Here is a 22,326-nt window from a genome sequence, read left to right on the forward strand (position 1 = left end):
GTAGAGTTTTGTGATAAGCTTATTGCATTTGTCCTGTAATCCAGTCATCAGTACATTGATGACGACGAAATATTAGTATCTTTTGATGTTATATCCCTATTTCCCAGTGTTCCAGTGAACCTGGCAATCAACGTCATCAAAGAAAAGTGGAACATCATTGAAAAACATACAAATATACCACAAAATCTTTTTATAGAAATCTTAAACTTATGCATCAAGGAATCGAGATACTTTCTATACAATGACAAGTTCTATGAACAATTAAAAGGGATGCCAATGTGCTCACCAATTTCCCCAATCATTGTGGACATTATTATGGAAAAGCTTCTTGACGAATCGATGGAAAAACTAACCATCAAACCCAGGAAGTTAAAAAATATGTTGATGACATATTTTGTATAGTAAAAAAAGATCAGATCGACAAAACCATTGAAACTTTAAACACATACCACAAACAAATAAGGTTCACAATGGAATGTGAAACCAACAATCAACTGTCATACCTAGACTCAATTATTCTTCGAAAAAGAAACACATTGTTATTGGATTGATATCAAAAAACCAACATCGTCGGGCAGGCTAATTAATTACCACTCAAATCACCCTAGGAGAATAAGAATAAACACGGCCACAAATTTCATAAGGAGAGTTCTAAACATTAGCGACAACGTTTTTTATTCAAAAAACATAAACAAGGATGAACGATTTTCCCCACAAAACCATCAATGAATTGATACAACAGGTAACATCAAAACCCTCCAACAATAATGAACAAAAGGAGCAGAAGATATTTAAAAGGTTCACGTATATACCAGGATTTTCCGAAAGATTTTCCCATTCAAATTTATATGACAAAAAACGATACCAATTGGCACTAAAGAATAACAACACAAACAAAAACTTCTTCAGTCAGACAAAATCAAAAACCCCCACAGAAGAAAAATCCAATGTTGTCTACAGAATAAAATGTAATGGTGACTCGTCAAACTCGTGCAACAAAGTATATGTTGGCACAACAAAGAATAAGTTGAAGACAAGATTGTGTGGCCACAAATCGGATCAGAGAATAAAAAACAAGCCATTGGAGCAAAAAACTGCCCTTGCAGCACATTGTGCACAATCGGGACACACACCAAACTTCAAGGATGTGGATGTGTTAACGCAAGAGAGCAACAGTAGACGCAGATACATGCTAGAAATGCTGCACATAATTAATGTACCAGCGGAAAAGCGTATGAATTATAAGGTAGACACAGAACACTGTGCCAGAATCTATAGAAATATTGTAGAAAAACACAAAAAACTTTAGTTAGTTGGGAATTAGTTGTGAGCATTATTTTTCACATATGTCGTTTATATATTTTTATAACAAAATGTTATTTTTTTTTTTTTTTCGATTTAAGAACACCTAGTTTCATGAATTTTTTTAATGAAATTCACGCTAGTGTGGACCGGGACTTTGGAGCAATGTACGATGAAAGATATTGAAAAATTGTATTAAATCTATGAGTACTTCAATTGATTGCAGGTTTATTCCTGAAAACGCCGATTCCTCCACATCTTTATTAGTATAACTGATAGATCCGCCGATACGTATTATGGTCTGCTCTGCTGTTGATTTAGTCAATGGAACCTGATATCTTTCGTAACACCAAGTTTAAACAGTGTTCCGCCCAAAAATACAAACAATTCGAACACGGGTTTCAATTCTACTTTCAACGAAACGAATTTAGTTGTTTTTACTATTTTAGGAATTTAATAATTTAATAAATTCACTGGGACTGCAAAGTTGGTGTGCAAGTCAACATGAGTGAGTGTATTGGTATTTTTCGAACTGTCACTTGCATGTTTAAACGGGGGTCAACTGGTAGATTTGAAAAACCAGAGATGAGCCATATAGTACGGTTATGCCTGATTTAGACTATGCTGGATTTAGCAATTATCTGGTTTTATTTGACATATATTGTATGAAAATGACAACTTAAATCCACTGGATTTGCTAAATCCAGCATAGTCTAAATGTACTATAACACTAGAGTTTTTTTGCCGGGTTAAACCACTTCAAAAGGATTTATTTGACGTTTGTGGTATGGAATTGACATTTGAAATCCAAACCCACTGTGTTAATTCGGTTAAGTGTAACAGGGGTATTATATGACCTTGGATTTGTGTATTCTCATCAAGAATTATTTTGATTTGTCGTCAAAAAATCCTAGAATTTGTTAAGCTTTCCCCATAAAATTCCCAGTTTCAAATTTCTTTCCCTATTTCCGAAAAAATATCCCCAGTTTGGTGGAAAAATTCCCAATACTGGCAACGCTGGATGTACTCTCTATTTGGTAATTCGTTATTTGGTAGTCTCCTAGAAGTTTTTATTTGCTTCGAAACCATACGCAAAGAAGAGAAAAAGTTTTTGTAAGGTGAACATTAGCAAAAAAAATATCCAATCGTTTTTTATAATTTTCCCTTCAAATCCATATTCCATCTAAATATAACGTTTAAATAACGGCACAAGTAAGTCATTTTGTGTGAATTTTTTAATTAAATTGTTGAATTTTATCAATAATGTCGAATGTTGCCTCTCTATATTGCGTGAAGTTGTTGGTTGGTTGGTCGGTGGTGTAAAGGTATGAGAAATAAACGAAAAACAACGATGTTTTGTTGTGTGTGTGGTGCATCAGTATTTCAATTTTTGCCAACAGAAAATGTAAACTAGGAAATGTGACCCCTAAATGCCAGTGAATGGCCAGTGGTAATTAAGTCCCATGTCAATTCCTTGTTCCCCTTGGAGAGAGGTTTCCTGGGGGATACACATTGGGCAAATGTGTGTGCTAATTTGGTGGTTACGAAGTATACACAACAATGGACAACAACAGCAGAGGACTTAGACTTGACGTTGCCCTACCGCACTTTGATTTGTCGTAACGTTGTTGGTAATTGTTGTGTATATATGGATGGAAGGAAGGAATAAATTGAGCTCTACAATGATGGATACGTGTTTTGGTTATGGTCTTGCTGCGTTTTTGTTTTCATATCCACACTATTTTTGTTTATGGTAATGTCATCCCCCCACATTTGTTTATCTAATATTTTCTTTTTTGCATTGCCTAAGCTGCTTTCTAGTTGAATGAGGTGTACATAAATATGGGTCTTTACAATTATTTTTTTCTGTTAATTGGTACCTTGACATTCAGCTAAACTTACAATTCTTTCAAATGTTTTTGTTTTGTTCTGGACTTTTATGTACATAGTCAGCAGTGAGTTATTTTTTATTATTATTTTAGAGAGCCAAACTTGCGATCCTTGGAATACAAACGCAGGCCGACAGTAGTGTCAATTAAAAACAAAATATCAATCGGCAGCAGTTATCATCTTTTTTTTGCCAAATATGTTCGTCTACCTTGTCTTTAGGCAATAGCTGATAAGAACTTTCTCGCGATAGTGTTGCATTTGAGTGCAATCGCATGTTCTATGTATTTCCAATTGGAATTGCATTATAATTGGAATTTTCTGCCAAAAGATATTTCATAGTGCATCACGCGAATTTGCTCGGAAGAAAACAAGTGATTTTTTTACCTGGGCCAAAACACGTTTGTGAAAAAACTCAACTGACATTGCTTTACGAAATTTAGGGTTTCCAGAAAACTGCCAAATACTTAAGCGTCAGAGAATTAAGCCATTGAGAGCACAGATTCGACATAAATATAAATGAACCAAATAAGCGTCGTTGGGGGACACAATTAGGTATGAAAAATTACCACAGATAGTGCTTTTTATCCCGATTCCAACCATGTATTGCTTTTGTTGCGGAAATGTATACTTCCCGAGATAGGGGCCTCCAAAGATCCACAAACGCCCTAACCTATAACTTTGGCAAAGCATCGCAGAAAATTATGAAAAAAAAAAAAAAATTACCACAGATAGTGCTTTTTATCCTGAGAAATAATTTAATTTATGAATCCAGAATATGGGTGTCATAGTAAAGCTTATGAAATACACTATTTTTTAAATTAAATCTATATATCTTCTATATATATAAAAATGGTGTAAAAAATGTATAGTAATTCATAAAATGAGAACGGCTAGGCCGATTTCTGTAAAATTTTTTGTCAGTTATTCGTATTTTCGAGGAGAAGGTCTTTACGGAAGAAAACTTTGGAAAATCTCTCTGGAAAAGTCGGAAAATTGGAAAAATCGAAAATTGAGTTTTTGTATGAAATTTTATACCTTAATAGCGAGACGAAGTTCGCCAGGTCCGCTAGTTATATATATAATTAAAAATAAATTTTGTTCCCATTCCCGGGATTTGCACCTGCCCATAGGAGAAAGTCTTAAATCCCCGGCAGAAGGCCGGCTACTTAGTGAAAAATTTACAATTTAACAGAGGGCTGTTTCTCGGGAAGTGTGGACTTTCCCCATACATATTGCATACTGGTGTGTTCGAGGGAAAAGACTTACCCGTAATAACAAAATTTCCATACGATTCGAGGTTAGTGAATATGTCTAAATTAAGGTTAGGTTAGGGTTTTTTATCTCGGGGAGTATACATTTCGGGGACAAAAGTTATACAAGGTTGGAATAAGGGTCGGAAGGACTACCTTTGGTGAAAGTGTCAAATTTTTCCGCCACGTGTCGCAAAAGGAAATTTGTTCCGAATTTGTATACCCTCAGCCTTTAGGCTAATGAGATAATTTGGAGTCGATTTAGCCCTTTCCATCCGTCTGGCTGGCTGGTGCGCACGATAACTCTCGAATTCGAACCAAATTTTGAACTTCGTAATATTTTGGCCACCGTGGTGCAATGGTATGCACACCCGCCTTGCAAGCTGAAGGTCGTGGGTTCGATTCCCCGGCCTGTCAACATCAAAATTTTCAACGGTGGCAAAATACCCCTCAGTAATGTTGGCGACATTTCCTGAGTATTTCAGCCATGTAAAACTTCTCTACAAAGTGGTGTCTTAAGACAGGCCGTTCGATCTCGGCGATAAGCAGTAGGTCCCATTTCTTTGTGCTAATATGAATCGGGGTGCACTCATTAATATGAGAGAAGTCTCCCTTGTCGCGTATGGGATGTTTGTGGAACAATTATTATTATTATTATATTACATATAAAATATTTTGCCCAAACTTAGTTTAAATTCGAAGATGGCCATATCGGTCTACACCATCGCGAACCTCGTCCTCAAAGGTTCAAAATTTTTCGGTAAAATAATGTGAACGATAACTCTCGAAGGGAGCACCCGATTTTGGTCCAAACTTTGCATATCGTATTATTCCTTCCATTTGGACTATATCGGGCCAATCCTTCGGGTACATCCCACACAAAATTCGAAAAAAAAATTAAAGTTTAAGAGCTTCTCTCGGATCGTTTCGAAATGTTCAGCAGGTTGTCCTTCGGATCTCTTTCACGACGGTGCATTTTTTTTTGGGGCAAGCTCATACTTCCTGAGATTATGACCTACAATCTCAAAGAAAACTTAAAGACACCAACTAAAATTGCAATTCCGCAAGATATAACTCTCCCAGGGAGTTTCTGATTGGTCCAAACTTTGTACCTCGTATTATTTCATCCAGTCATGTATCAGATTAGAATATGGCCTATATCGGTTCTGTTCTTCGGTACCTCCCACACAAAATTTTGGGAAAAATGCAGTTTGAGGACTCGTTTCGGATCTATTTGATTTTTTTGTTTACATGGTCCCTATTAAAAGTCAGCCCATACTTCCTAAAAGCTCCAAAACTTAATTTAATATTTCTAGTTCTCTATGAATCAGAAGTTTGCTTATTAACATTTTTGGTATATGTTAATGTTTTAGATTAGCACCAAATTAAGGTCTAAAGAGGCACCCTTTCTTTAAGAAATGGTCTATAGAGGCACCCTTTCTTGTAGAAATGGTCTATAGAAAATGTCAATAGGGACTGTAGTACAGCGTTGCCGACAGTTTTTTGATGGGAAATCGTCAAAAAAGTCGTCAAATCGTCAATAAAATTTGGAAAATCGTCAACATAGTCCAAAAACTAGGCTTGGTTACCGCTTAAGTGAATTTTTCGCTTATAGTTATGACAATGAGACTGACTATATAAGGTATACAACCCACAGCAGTTAAGCTAACTTAATCTCACTTAACTGTCACCATAAAAAGCTTTCACCAGATGCGAGTTTCCCCTATGGCTATCGAGTTTGCAACAATGCAGCAAGGAGCTGATCGATCTTTCTAGTTCTTTTTTCCCAAAAGCAACCAGTTCATTAATATAACTCCATAGTTACAAATAGTTCGGGGACCGACGTAGTTCAATGAATCTTTCACTTTCGTCGTTCTTTTGTTTCCTTCGTTCCAAATAGTTCAGAGACCGCAATAGTTCTCTTCCATCGTTCGTTTTGTTTTCATCGTTTGGTGCATTAATTGACACACCAAATTAACATAAAAATAATAAATTGCAACGATTGTAATTTACGTTTATTTAGCAATGTGCATCATCTGAATAATGAACGAGAAAGATCGATGTGAGTGTGGAACTGAAGGAAGGAGAATGAAACGAACTACATGAATGAAAGAGCTGGATATAGTTCTAATAGTTCCTTGTCCGGATTAGTTCCTTCGAACTAGTTCGTTCCGGAACTACACAACTCTACAGTTTTGAATGACAGCTTTGCTCAAATATCGCCTGATTGACTGTGTGACCGTCCATGTCTTTCGGTCATGACTTATGACTGACTAACTGACCTCTTAAAGAGCGCAGAAAGCTGGAGTCCTATATTTTTCAAAACGAGATAGACGATTTTCCGCCATTAGAAATCCTAAACGAAAAATTTCAACTGATATAATTCGAATGTGAGGTAAAAAAAATTAAACTACCTGTATTCGAGATATGTACCTAAATATAGCCAATCTGGCTGGACATTTCTAAGAACATTAAAAAAGCTCATAAAATCGAGTTTGCATTATTGTTTTCTTTAAATTCTTTCGTTAAATTTTGGTTTAAGTATAGTTATCCTGTTTTATTTCATACAATTTTGGCTAGCGTGAAAAATCGCCATTTTAGGGCATAAAAATCGTCAAATCGTCATTTTCCAATTTTGGGCCAAAAAATCGTCAAAATGACGATAAATCGTCAAATTCGGCAACACTGCTGTAGTATCACTCTTTCTTTCAGAAAGGGACTGTAAAAGAACTCTTTCTTTCAGATAGGGCCTGTAGAAGCACTCTTTCTTTCAGAAACGGACTGTAAAAGAACTCTTTCTTTCAGATAGGGTCTGTAGAAGCACTCTTTCTTTCAGAAAGGATCTATAGAAACACCCTTTCTTTCAAAAAGGATCTATAGAAGCAACCTTTATTTCAGAAAGTGTGTATAGAAGCAGCACCCTTTCATAAAGTGTGTTTAGAAGCACCTTTTCTTTCAGAAATTTTGACTTTCGTCATCGTTAAATTTCTTCCAAACACCAAGTTCCAAGATGGACAATATGGAACAATTACTTCCGGTATCTACCTCACAAAAGTTCACAAATCTTTATTTAAGTGAAGTTTTTGGGTTGTCCGAGGATTGTTTTGAAGTTTTCATTCTCTCCTTGTGAATATGACTACTACGGTATAATTTTTTCGTAGGCAAGGCCATGCTTCCTTACATAGAGCTCTAAAAATTCGATGGTGACCAACTAAAACGGCTGGTTGGCACGATAACTGTCGAAAATGGCGACTAACATTTGTCGAACATTTGCACATTCCAACCAAACTTAAATCAAGTTTAAAAATGGACTATATTGGGCAATTCCTTCCGTTATATATCTCTATCTAACCAAAAAAGCAAGTGTACATTAAGAGCTGTTGGAGGATTATTTGGAAATGTTCATAGCAGGTAGTCCTTGTTATATGGGTGCCACCGTGGTGCAATGGTATATACACCCGCCTTGCACGCTGAAGCTCGTGGGTTCTATTCCCCGGCCAGGCAACATCAATGTCAACTCAGTAATGCTGAGTATTTCAGCCATGAAAAACTTCTCTACAAGTGGTGTCTTAGGACACGCCGTTCGGACTCCTCGGCAAAATGTAGGCCCCATATTATTGAACTAATATGAATCGAGATGCACTCATTGATATGAGAGAAGTCTCCCTTGTTCCTTCTGGGATGTTTGTAGAACAATTATTATAATCCTTGTTATATTATGGTCCTTGTTATTTTGCTTACAACGATATAATTTTTTTTCGTTGTAATGAACAAATAGCCATTGGTTTCAGATTTTTCATGGCAAATGCATTAGATATTTTTATTAAATTCACGTTCAAAACGAAATGTTTATTTAAAATATTTATTAATTTAATTTTGAATAATTTTTATAAAAAATATTTGCAGACGTATGTATGTATTTACGCATTTTATTTTGCATTTCCTTCTCTATGATGCTATGCTGTGCAACACCCCGCAAAAAACGTGACTAATTCAATTCAATACAAACAAAAACAACATTTTTACCAACACATCCCACTTGACTTGAAACGGTTTTCATACACAATCATTTGGCTATTTGTGATCTCTTGGCAATTATTACGTAGATTCGATTCGATTCACACAATACAATCCAACAGCAACAACCTCATCACCAACAACGAAGAGAAACAAAAGTAGGTAATCTGGTCAATATTCATACCACAAACCACCAGAGGCAGAGAGATACCAAAAATAAAACATTAAAATATTCATGGTCAAATATTCATACATACATACATCATCATCATACATGTTACAAACTCAACGACAGGCAACAATACCTAAAATTATAAATATACATCTTTTAGATAAGCTTCCATTATGGTTTGGTTAGGCAAGGCAATATGCCTTGGGTTTGGGATTCCAGAATATTACAATTAAAATAATGACAATTTCATTTTTCTATTTGCCTTCCCACCAGTCTAGTCTGTTCACTGTAAACGTCACCTATTATTTGTTTATTTACTTTTGTCATTGCGTTTCTGCTACGCTTTTTTGGTATTTTTGTTTGCGCTTTATCAATGACCTTTAAACATCAATTAATTATGGATGGATGATTGACTTGCTGCTTCGCTGACTTAATTTTTTTTTTTTTTGAAAGAAGGCATGAAGTGAATAAAGAATAAGTAAATCATTAGGAGAGTGTTAAATACTTTCTCTAACGCTCTCTTTCTCGTAATATACATATATGTATAATTAATAGATTAATAATGGATATTGGATCATGTTTATGGATATTTTAACAAGTAGGGATGGCAGTTTAGGTATGTCACACGGCGCTGTGATGTAAAGTTTACTGTCATGTCGTACTATTTTTTAGGTGTTTAAACATTCTTTTTCCTATTTAATTTGAAAAACAATGAGAAAGACCATTGTTGTGCATTTAAAAAATATCTTGACAAATATCGTAGATTTTTTAACGATTAATTTTTCAAAATTCGTTGGTTTTTTAATAATGTTTTTCAAAAATCACAAATAGATTAATTTTTCAACAATTATGGGCTTTATTGAAGATTAATTTTTCAAAAATCCTGGATTTTTTTAAAGATAAATTTTTTCAAAAATTATTTTTTGAGAAATCGTGTCTTTTTTTCAAAAATAGTGGATGTTTTAAAGATTCATTTTTGAAAAATCGAGAATATTTTATAGATCAAGTTTTAAAAAATCTTGGATTTTTTAAGGATTCATTTTTCAAAAATCGTGGATTTTTTAAAGATTAATTTTTTAAAAATCGTGCATTTTTTAAAGATTATTCTTTTGAAAATCGTGGATTTTTTAAAGATTATTTTTTTAAAAATCGTGGATATTTTAAAGATTAATTTTTTAAAAATCGTGGATTTTTTAAAGTTTAATTTTTTAAAAATCGTGGATTTTTTAAAGATTAATTTTTTAAAAATCGTGGATTTTTTAAAGATTAATTTTTTAAAAATCGTGGATTTTTTAAAGATTAATTTTTCAAAATTCGTGGATTTTTTAAAGATTGATTTTTCAAAAATCGTGGATTTTTTAAAGATTAATTTTTCAAAATTCGTGGATTTTTTAATGATTAATTTTTCAAAATTCATGGATTTTTTAATGATTGATTTTTCAAAAATCGTGGATTTTTTAAAGATTAATTTTTCAAAAATCGTGGATTTTTTAAAGATTAATTTTTCAAAATTCGTGGATTTTTTAAAGATTAATTTTTCAAAATTCGTGGATTTTTTAAAGATTAATTTTTCAAAATTCGTGGATTTTTTAAAGATTAATTTTTCAAAAATCGTGGATTTTTTAAAGATTAATTTTTCAAAAATCGTGGATTTTTTAAAGATTAATTTTTCAAAAATCGTGGATTTTTTAAAGATTAATTTTTCAAAAATCGTGGATTTTTTAAAGATTAATTTTTCAAAAATCGTGGATTTTTTAAAGATTAATTTTTCAAAATTAATCTTTTTTTAAAGATTAATTTTTCAAAAATCGTGGATTTTTTAAAGATAAATTTTTCAAAATTAATCTTTTTTTAAAGATTAATTTTTCAAAAATCGTGGATTTTTTAAAGATTAATTTTTCAAAAATCGTGGATTTTTTAAAGATTAATTTTTCAAAATTAATCTTTTTTTAAAGATTAATTTTTCAAAAATCGTGGATTTTTTAAAGATTAATTTTTCAAAATTAATCTTTTTTTAAAGATTAATTTTTCAAAAATCGTGGATTTTTTAAAGATTAATTTTTCAAAATTAATCTTTTTTTAAAGATTAATTTTTCAAAAATCGTGGATTTTTTAAAGATTATTTTTTTTTCAAAAATCGTGGATTTTTTAAAGATTATTTTTTCAAAAATCGTGGATTTTTTAAAGATTATTTTTTTCAAAAATCGTGGATTTTTTAAAGATTAATTTTTCAAAATTCGTGGATTTTTTAAAGATTAATTTTTCAAAATTCGTGGATTTTTTAAAGATTAATTTTTCAAAATTCGTGGATTTTTTAAAGATTAATTTTTCAAAATTCGTGGATTTTTTAAAGATTAATTTTTCAAAATTCGTGGATTTTTTAAAGATTAATTTTTCAAAATTCGTGGATTTTTTAAAGATTAATTTTTCAAAATTCGTGGATTTTTTAAAGATTAATTTTTCAAAATTCGTGGATTTTTTAAAGATTAATTTTTCAAAATTCGTGGATTTTTTAAAGATTAATTTTTCAAAATTCGTGGATTTTTTAAAGATTAATTTTTCAAAATTCGTGGATTTTTTAAAGATTAATTTTTCAAAATTCGTGGATTTTTTTAAAGATTAATTTTTCAAAATTCGTGGATTTTTTAAAGATTAATTTTTCAAAATTCGTGGATTTTTTAAAGATTAATTTTTCAAAATTCGTGGATTTTTTAAAGATTAATTTTTCAAAATTCGTGGATTTTTTAAAGATTAATTTTTCAAAATTCGTGGATTTTTTAAAGATTAATTTTTCAAAATTCGTGGATTTTTTAAATATTAATTTTTCAAAAATCGTGGATTTTTTAAAGATTAATTTTTCAAAAATCGTGGATTTTTTAAAGATTAATTTTTCAAAAATCGTGGATTTTTTAAAGATTAATTTTTCAAAAATCGTGGATTTTTTAAAGAATAATTTTTCAAAAATCGTGGATTTTTTAAAGATTAATTTTTCAAAAATCGTGGATTTTTTAAAGATTAATTTTTCAAAAATCGTGGATTTTTTAAAGATTAATTTTTCAAAAATCGTGGATTTTTTAAAGATTAATTTTTCAAAAATCGTGGATTTTTTAAAGATTAATTTTTCAAAAATCGTGGATTTTTTAAAGATTAATTTTTCAAAAATCGTGGATTTTTTAAAGATTAATTTTTCAAAAATCGTGGATTTTTTAAAGATTAATTTTTCAAAAATCGTGGATTTTTTAAAGATTAATTTTTCAAAAATCGTGGATTTTTTAAAGATTAATTTTTCAAAAATCGTGGATTTTTTAAAGATTAATTTTTCAAAAATCGTGGATTTTTTAAAGATTAATTTTTCAAAAATCGTGGATTTTTTAAAGATTAATTTTTCAAAAATCGTGGATTTTTTAAAGATTAATTTTTCAAAAATCGTGGATTTTTTAAAGATTAATTTTTCAAAAATCGTGGATTTTTTAAAGATTAATTTTTCAAAAATCGTGGATTTTTTAAAGATTAATTTTTCAAAAATCGTGGATTTTTTAAAGATTAATTTTTCAAAAATCGTGGATTTTTTAAAGATTAATTTTTCAAAAATCGTGGATTTTTTAAAGATTAATTTTTCAAAAATCGTGGATTTTTTAAAGATTAATTTTTCAAAAATCGTGGATTTTTTAAAGATTAATTTTTCAAAAATCGTGGATTTTTTAAAGATTAATTTTTCAAAAATCGTGGATTTTTTAAAGATTAATTTTTCAAAAATCGTGGATTTTTTAAAGATTAATTTTTCAAAAATCGTGGATTTTTTAAAGATTAATTTTTCAAAAATCGTGGATTTTTTAAAGATTAATTTTTCAAAAATCGTGGATTTTTTAAAGATTAATTTTTCAAAAATCGTGGATTTTTTAAAGATTAATTTTTCAAAAATCGTGGATTTTTTTATATATTTATTTTTCAAAAATCGTGGATTTGGAAAGATTGATTTTTAAAAACTGTGGATTTATTTAATGATTAATTTTTTTTTAATCGTGAATTTTTTATAAAATTGTTTTTTTTTAATCGTGAATTTTTTAAAGATTGTTTTTTTTTAAATCTTGCATTTTTTAAAGAATATTTTTTTTAAAGATTTTTTTTGAAATCGTGGATTTTTTAAAGATTTTTTTAAATCGTGGATTTTTAAAGGTTTTTTTTAAATCGTGGATTTTTATAGTTTTTTTTTTTAAATCGTGGATTTTTTAAAGATTAATTTTTCAAAAATCGTGGATTTTTTAAAGATTAATTTTTCAAAAATCGTACATTTTTTAAAGATTAATTTTTCAAAAATCGTGGATTTTTTAAAGATTAATTTTTCAAAAATCGTACATTTTTAAAGATTATTCTCTTGAAAATCGTGGATTTTTTAAAGATTAATTTTTTAAAAATCGTGGATTTTTTAAAGATTATTTTTTCAAAATTAAAGATTCATTTGTCAAAAATCGTGGATTTTTTTTAAAAATTCATTTGTCAAAAATCGTGGATTTTTAAAGAATAATTCTTCAAAATCATGGATTTTGTGTAGATTAATTTTTTAAAAATTGTGGATTTTTTAAAGATAATTTTTTAAAATTCGTGGATTTTTTAAAGATTAATTTTTCAAAATTCGTGGATTTTTTAAAGATAATTTTTTAAAATTCGTGGATTTTTTAAAGATAATTTTTTTAAAATTCGTGGATTTTTTAAAGATTAATTTTTCAAAATTCGTGGATTTTTTAAAGATAATTTTTCAAAAATCGTGGATTTTTTAAAGATTAATTTTTAAAAAATCGTGGACTTTTTAAAGATTAATTTTTAAAAAATCGTGGATTTTTTTAAAGATTAATTTTTAAAAAATCGTGGATTTTTTTAAAGATTAATTTTTAAAAAATCGTGGATTTTTTTAAAGATTAATTTTTCAAAAATCGTGGATTTTTTAAAGATTAATTTTTCAAAAATCGTGGATTTTTTAAAGATTAATTTTTCAAAAATCGTGGATTTTTTAAAGATTAATTTTTCAAAAATCGTGGATTTTTTAAAGATTAATTTTTCAAAAATCGTGGATTTTTTAAAGATTAATTTTTAAAAAATCGTGGATTTTTTTAAAGATTAATTTTTCAAAAATCGTTAATTTTTTAAAGATTAATTTTTAAAAAATCGTGGATTTGGAAAGATTGTTTTTTAAAAACTATGGATTTTTTAATGATTAATTTTTTTTAATCGTGAATTTTTTATAAAATTGTTTTTTTTTAATCGTGAATTTTTTAAAGATTGTTTTTTTTTTTAAATCGTGCATTTTTTAAAGAATATTTTTTTAAAGATTTTTTTTAAATCGTGGATTTTTTAAAGATTTTTTTAAATCGTGGATTTTTAAAGGTTTTTTTTTAAATCGTGGATTTTTTAAAGATTTTTTTAAATCGTGGATTTTTAAAGGTTTTTTTTTTTAAATCGTGGATTTTTAAATTTATATTTTTTAAAAATCGTGAATTTTTTAAAGATTAATCTTTTAAAAATCGTGGATTTTTTAAAGATTTATTTTTTATTAATCGCGGATTTTTTAAAGATTATTTTTTAAAAAATTGTGGATATATAAGATATATCTGTCGGCAAAGCCGAATGCCACTTTTTTACTTGTTAGAGATTAATTTTCTCAAATTTTCTCAAAAAATATCCATTCGACATTCCTAACTAAATGTTTTAATTGGAATTCTCTTTATCCACTTTTCTCTACCTCTCTATATTTTATTGTAATAATCTGTCTCTCTGCCAATATTTATATTCGAATATGCAATTTCTCATTTATTAATTTCTGATAAGTTTCGAAAATATTTAGTATTAGAAAAATTACAAATTTGTAGTCATTTCTCTTTTTTGGGATTAGCCAAAAGCAGCTGGCTGGTGTTGTCGGCTATCTGAGGATCTGAGCAGTATGTGTATGTTTGGCTAGCTAGCGAGCGAGTGGTGACTCTGCTTGTTGTCGTCCCCATAATTATTTCGAGATTGTTATATTTGCCCCCTAACGATACCCTATGTGTCTGATATTGGCAATGTATGTTTGTTGTTGTTGCCTTTCGCGCGCTGATGTTATTTTTGTTTTTGTTGTTTGGTATTCGAAATGTTCGAAATATTTTTGCTAAAATACATTTAGTTTTGAATTTGTCGACGTGGTGTTATAAACAAATCGTTGTTTCGTAGCGCTTTCTTTTTTTCTAGTATCGAATATTTATTAAATGTTTAATAAAAAATAATAATTTTCCATTTGCCCGTGCGTTCGTTACCCACCTTTAATTGTCGTTTTTTTCTGTCGTCATTGCTGTTCTTGTATTGCTGTTCTTTCCATAAAACGAAAACAGTGTTTTTTTTTAGATTTTTACCGCAGGAAATAATTACGAGTTTTTGTTTTACAACAAACAAATTTTAACACTTAACGAAAGAAAAAAGTTTTCTAAACAAAACAACAACCAATCATACTTGGAAGCCAGCCTTTGTTCAAAGTCAAGGTGGGCATAAATAAACTGTGTGTGCCTTTTTAAATTCAAAACAATCCAAGTTCGAAATCTAGTGTTTGAAAACAAATACATATAATTGTTTAAAATATATAATTATATTAAACAATATACAACACACTATCACATACAAATGTAAATAAATATTATTAATGAATTTTGGTGATGTGCAATTTACATGTTTTGCGAAATGTTTGGCTTATTTAACGAACCGTCTGTCTCTACTTATATACTATAGTAGCCTAAATGTGTATTAGTGTATATTCATGCTATAATTAATATTTAAAACTATTTAAAAATGACAACAGATAAATAATATTCAAGTTCATAACATTTGTTTGTAGGTATTTTTGGTTTTACAAAAATGTTAATGATTTATTATTCTTTCTTTCCTATTCAAAATAAATAAAATTACGTAAAATACACAATACTGTGCATATTCTACCAAAAGGAGGAAGAGGAATCTTTATTATTTGTTCTATATTACAGGCATAAATTAGAGCCTTGAGAATTGTTTATGTTGGTAAATGCAACAACTAAATATAGTTCAGAAATATGTATTTGAAATATACCTACGTGGTGTAAATTAGTATTGTCACACAACACTCTTTTAAAATAATATACTCAAGGAATCCCAAATTGGTTCATGACTGACGGCAAATTGTCAATAAGTCCAACATGTAATGCTCGAGTTTGATAATATCCATATTGATATCTTCGTTTGGTATTATTGTGGAACCAAAACTCGACAAATATATGCCTAATTTTTTGTTTTTGTAAAACGTTTTCTTCAGTGCTGTTTGTTCGACCTTTTGTATTTGTATTCAAATTAAACAAGTGGTTTTCGAGCTTGAGGTCATGCTTTTGTTTTTATTATTTCCAATATTTCGCAATTCCTTTAAATTGCATCTTCAGGGAAAATATTTATAACTTATAAAACTAGTGTGGAGTAAAACGTTTTCTTTATTTGCCAATCCGTATTCGGATATTAGCGATCATACAATTACAATTTATGTTATTTCAATTAATTTTGGGGTCGATTATCGACAGCTATTATCGTCAACTTTGAAATGATACAACTTTGGCACAATTTCTCCTCTATCAAGTGGACAACTTCTCAACGCAGCGCACAACTTTAAAAGTCATCCTTTAAAGATAGAAATATAACCAGACTGTTGCTTGCTTTGCTCAAATAAAAGAACTAAGGGAAAGAGCAACCTAATTGAAATTCGTTTTGACCGTTCTTGGGGCTGGCAATTGACAATGCTCAAGTTTAGTGGCAATGCATAATGGATCCCTAATTGTTAATATTGTTATATAATTAAATGGCATTTTTTTATTGAATTATCCAAAGGTTTCGGTTTCTGGCGGCGTTCAAGAGACGTCGTTCTTCGTGTTGTCCCGTCCATTCTTTAATGTTGTTAATCCGTGTTGTTTTTATACCCTCAGCCTTTAGGCTAAAGAGGGTATTTACACTTTGATACGGCCAAAAATGTACCTCATCGAAATAATGGTTTTAGACCCCAAGTATGTTTGTACGATATCCGTTTCAGACAATTTTGAGTTGATCTGGCAATGTCCGTCCGTCCGTCTGTCTGTCTGGCTGGTGCGCACGATAACTCTCGAACGGATCAATCGATTCGGTTCAAATTTTGGGTATCGAAATATTTTGTCCAGTTCGAAGATGGGTCATATCGGTCCACTCCTTCAGGTACCTCCCCCACAAAAGTTCAAAAATGTTCGGAAAAATTGTCCGCACGATAACTCTTGAAGGGAGTAAACGAATTAGTCCATACTTTGCACATGGTGACATTTCTACCAGACATAGATGAGGTTCCAATATGGACCCTATTGGTTCACTCTTTCGGGTACCTCCCACACAAAATTTTGCTTAAGTGCAGTTTAAGGCCTACTCTCGAATCGCTTTGATTTTTGTTGCAGCCACTTGTATTCACTACCCCCATTACGACGATATAATTTTTTGTCAGGAGCAAGTCCATATATCCTCAGAAATCAGCACGAAAACTGCAAACAACCCATATAATACCATGTGTCGTAGTTGGAGTGCACGATAACTCTCGAACGGATCAATATATTTGGTTAAAATTTTGGGTCTTTCAATATTTTGTCCAAACTTAGTTTAAATTCGAAGATAGACCATATCGGTCCACTCCTTCCGGTACCTCCCCCACAAAAGTTCAAAATTTTTCGCCAAGATTGTGGGCATGATAACTCTAGGAGGGAATAACCGAATTGAGCCAAACTTTGCTGTTGGTAATATTACTTTCAGGCATAGATCGGGTTCTAATATGGACTATATCGGTCCACTCATTTGAGTACCTCCCACACAAAATTTGGAAAAAGTATAGTTTAACAACTCCTCTCTGATCTTATTAATTTGTGACGCAGCAGGTTGCACTTGCGGCCCCTGTTACGACGTTGTAATTTTTTTCGTGCGAAAGTCCATACTTCCTGAGATAATGACCCAAAAAGATCCAGAAAATCCTACCGGCACCACCTAAACTGGCTAATGCGTAAAATAACCCTTTAAGAGAGAAATCGATTTAGCTCAAACTTTGTAAATTGAAAAGTACAATTGTAATATATTTAAATTCAGAAAATTAAGTACAACATATTTAATTATATAGTCTGTAAGGAAAATATCCATAAACTAATAAAGAAAAAAAATATTTCCTACAGATTTGTATTAGGTCCGAATATGTACTACATCGGATCACTCCTATGGGTACACCCTACCCAAAGTTTGGAAAAAAATTCACTCGTCTTGGATCATTCTGAATTTTGTTGTAATATGTAGTTTTTTGCGGCCTTTTCCATCCTGGAAAATTTTCCCAACAGCTAAAAAACCTGCAGAAGTATTGTGTTAACATTTTTTCTTCGGGTACGTGGCTGAGTGTATATCTCTGTCGGCTCAGCTGACTGATACTTTCTTACTTGTTCATTTCTCATTATATGGTCCAAATGGTCCAAATAAGATGTTTTCCTGGTTTTTATGGTACGTCTTATTTGTGGTTCGACATTCATACGTCTAAGTACCTGCTCATTTGAGACGCGTTTAGTCCAACGAATTTTTAAAATGCGTAGATATACTCACATTTCAAAAAAATTTAATCTTTTTTGATCTGCCACCTTTAGTGCCCAGGTTTCGCTTGATTCGGTTAATACTGACCATAATGTAACATTTGACGAAGCTGGATCCATTAACAGAATGCGGTTGAAATCACATAAAAGGAAATATTATTCAGAAGCCTTTGAATATTGTAATCATTTTTTTATTTTTACAAAAATCGTAGATTTTTAAATAATATTTTTATCAAAAATCCTGGATTTTAAAAAAATATTTTTTTTCAAAAATCGTGCATTTTTATACCCTACACCACACTGTGGTAAGGGGTATTATGTCTTTGTGCATTTGTATGTAACATACAAAAGGAAACGAAATAGACCCATAGTTCCTTTTGGGGATATACATATAATCACTTTCTGAGTCGATTTATGCATGTCCGTCTGTCCGTCTGTATTTTTTGTCCGATTCAGCTAAAAATTGGGGACTACAATTTTTTTAGTCATGGGAAGAACGATATTGCTTTTGGTGAAAATCGCTTCAGATTTGGATATAGCTCCCATATATATTTTCGGCCGAATTCGCGTATTTGCTGCACCAAACACGCTATATACGTCCAATTTTGATGACATTTTGAATGTGTGACTGAGTTCAGTCTAGAAATAAGTGTGCCAAATTATATCGAAATCGGTTCAGATTTGGATATAGCTCCCGTATATATTTTCGGCCAATTTCACGTATTTTCTGTACCAAACGCGCTTTATATGTCCAATTTTGATGACATTTTGAATGTGTGACTGAGTTCAGTCTAGAAATAAGTGTGCCAAATTATATCGAAATCGGTTAAAATTTGGATATAGCTCCCATATATATTTTTGGCCGATTTCGCGTATTTGCTGCACCAAACACACTATAAAAGTTCGCTTTCAATGATATTTGGAACGTGTGACTGAATTCGGTCTAGAAATAAGTGTGCCAAATTATATCGAAATCGGTTAAGATTTGGATAAAGCTCCCATATATATTTTCGACCGATTTCAAGTATTTTCTGTACCAAACACGCTATATACGTCCGATTTTGATGAAATTTGGAATGTGTGATTGAATTCGTTGTGGAAATAAATGTGCCGAATTATATCGAAATATCGGTTAAGATTTGGATAAAGCTCCGATTTATATTTTACATATTCACAGTGGTGTAGGGTATCATATAGTTGGCCCCGCCCGACTTTGATCCTTTCCTTATTGGTTTAAATATAATTTTTTATAAAAAAATTTTTTTCATAAATCGTGTATTTTTTAAAGAATATTTTTTTCATAAATCGTAGATTTTTTGAAGAATACTTTTTTAAAAAACCCTGGATTTATTAAAGATTTGTTTTTCAAAAAAATCGTGGAGTTTTTTTTTTCAAAAAAAAAATCGTGGAGTTTTTAAAGAATATTTTTCCAAAAACCTTAGAATTTTTTTTTAAATCGTGGATTTTTTAAAGAATATTTTTCCAAAAATCTTTGAATTTTTAAATAATATATTTTTCAAAAATCGTATTTTTTTAAAAAATTTTTTTCAAAAATCGGAGTTTTTAAGAACAAATTTTCAAAAATCGTGCATTTTTTATAGAATATTTTTTTCAATAATCGTGAATTTTTTAAAGATTTTTTTTTTTAATTGTGTATATTTTAAATAGTATTTCAAAATATCGAAGATTTTTTAAAGAATATTTTTTCCAAAATCCGTGGATTTTTAAAGAATGTTTTTTTTTAAATCCGTGGATTTTTTAAAAAGAATTTTTCTTTTCAAAATCCGCCAATTTTTTAAAAAGTATTTTTCTTTTCAAAATCCGTCGATTTTTTAAAAAGTATTTTTCTTTTCAAAATCCGTCGATTTTTTAAAAAGTATTTTTCTTTTCAAAATCCGTCGATTTTTTAAAAAGTATTTTTTTAATCTCTATATTTTTTAACAAGTATTTTTTCAGAAATAGTGGATTTTTTAAAGAATATTTTTTCAAAATTTCGTGCATTTTTTAAAGAATATATTTTTCAAAAATAGTGAATTTTTTAAAGAATATTTTTTTAAAAATCTTGAATTTTTTATAGAATATTTTTTTCAATAATCGTGAATTTTTTAAAGAATATATTTTCAAAAATAATGGATATTTTAAATAATATTTTTTCAAAAATCACGGATAAATATTCTTTCAAATATCGAGGAGCTTTTAAAGATTATTTTTTTTCAAAATCCGTGGATGTTTTAAAGCATATTTTTTCCAAAATCCGTGGATTTTTTAAAGAATATTTTTTTCAAAATCCGTGGATGTTTTAAAGCATATTTTTTCCAAAATCCGTGGATTTTTTAAAGAATATTTTTTCCAAAATCCGTGGATTTTTTAAAGAATATTTTTCCAAAATCCGTGGATTTTTTAAAGAATATTTTTTCCAAAATCCGTGGATTTTTTAAAGAATATTTTTTCCAAAATCCGTGGATTTTTTAAAGAATATTTTTTCCAAAATACGTGGATTTTTTAAAGAATATTTTTTCCAAAATCTGTGGATTTTTTAAAGAATGTTTTTTTTTAAATCCGTGGATTTTTTAAAGAATGTTTTTTTTTTTTAAATCCGTGGATTTTTTAAAGAAAGTTTTTTTTTTAAATCCGTGGATTTTTTAAAATGTATTTTTCTTTTCAAAATCCGTTGATTTTTCAAATTTTTTTTTTAATCTCTCTATTTTTTAACAAGTATTTTTTCAGAAATAGTGATTTTTTTAAAAACTATTTTTTCAAAAATCGTGAATTTTTTAAAATCATATTTTCAAAATTTCTTGCATTTCTTAACCCTCCCAGTCCATTTATCTAATATATTCGAAATTTAGCAATGTTTTTACATGGACAGAAATTATTTTTGACACTGAAGGGGTTAAAGAATAATTCTTTAAAAATAGTGCATTTTTTAAAGGTTTTTTTCCTTTCAAAAATCATGTATTTTTTTATAAAATGCTTTTTTGAAAATCGTTGATTTTTTAAATATTTTTTTTTTTTCAAAAATCTTTGATTTTTTAAAAATTACTTTTCTGAAGATCGTGGATTTTTTAAAGAATATTTTTTCAAAAATCTTGGATTTTTTGAAAACCAATTTTCTGAAAATCGTGGATTTAAAAAAATATTTTTTTAAAAAAAAATCGTGGATTTTTTAAAGAATATTTTTTAAGACTAGAGGGCCTTTTAAAAGGACTGCTATAGAATAGAGACCTCTTGAAGGATGTTTTACAAAAAAGAAGGCCTCTTGAGAGTTTTCTGTAGAATTTAACATCTTCAGTGTTTTCTGAAAAATGTAAGAATGTTAATATTGTGCTTTAAACAAGTAAAAGCTTCTTCCATAAAATAAAAGACCTCTTGATGAGTGTCTTCCATAAAATTGAACACCTCTTAGATTCTGCATTAAACAGGTTAAATCTGCGGAAAAGCTCTCTATGGGTATACAATGGCAGACCTGCGGTAGCCCTAGTGGTTCAATAACTGATTCTTCTTTAGAATGAGAATCTTAAGTAAAATCCAATTATTTAATGGAACACCTCCGGAATGACCTTCTATAGAACATCCGAAATAATAGATCTGGGTAAAGAAAGATCCTCCATAGAATGGAATGTATCCGAAACAATATTGTATATATAGAAAACATCTTTGCATTAGCTCCGCGAAAGAATAAAGATCATCTAATCCTTTGAAGGAGATTTTTTTTCCTAAAGGAACCTTTTTTATCCCGTGAATGTTCCTTTCATACTTATTTTTCATATTTCCAGTTGAATAACAAATCTAAATATTTACCAATATTCTTTGGGTGTTTTATTAATTTCTATTTGTTTTAATTTTTGATAATCGAAATCTTTATATGTAGGTCATAAAATTATACAAAAAATTATCTAAATTATTTTTGCTACCAAAACAACAGCAGATTTGTTTTTGTCCGATACTTTTTTTTTGAGTTCACTGAGGGAGTGTTTGATGATTTACTTGAAATCGAATGTTTGCCAACGAAAGAACGTTTTGGATTAAGGTTTTCTTATGTTTTTATATTTATCAATAGTTTAGGAGCGAATCGCAGTGT

At 29.6% G+C, this 22,326-nt stretch overlaps 1 protein-coding gene across 6 annotated transcripts in view; it reads left to right on the top strand.

The window, feature by feature from the left end:
* Nucleotides 1–2,335: 2,335 nt before the first annotated feature.
* The window catches only part of atl (atlastin GTPase), a 58,957-nt gene continuing 38,966 nt past the window's right edge, over nt 2,336–22,326 (top strand). The window contains exons 1-2 of one of the 6 annotated variants that reach the window (XM_073961780.1): nt 14,778–14,902; nt 14,991–15,137. The gene's annotated coding sequence lies outside the window, so the exon portion shown is untranslated. Of the gene's footprint in view, nt 2,515–14,777; nt 14,903–14,990; nt 15,138–22,326 lie in introns of those variants that run through there. The other 5 variants (XM_073961782.1, XM_073961783.1, XM_073961784.1 and 2 more) reach the window with 5 other exon arrangements.

The sequence above is a fragment of the Musca autumnalis genome, unplaced genomic scaffold, assembly GCF_047663935.1.
Source record: "Musca autumnalis isolate F117 unplaced genomic scaffold, ASM4766393v1 scaffold_1, whole genome shotgun sequence".
Taxonomy (NCBI): Eukaryota; Metazoa; Arthropoda; class Insecta; order Diptera; family Muscidae; genus Musca; species Musca autumnalis.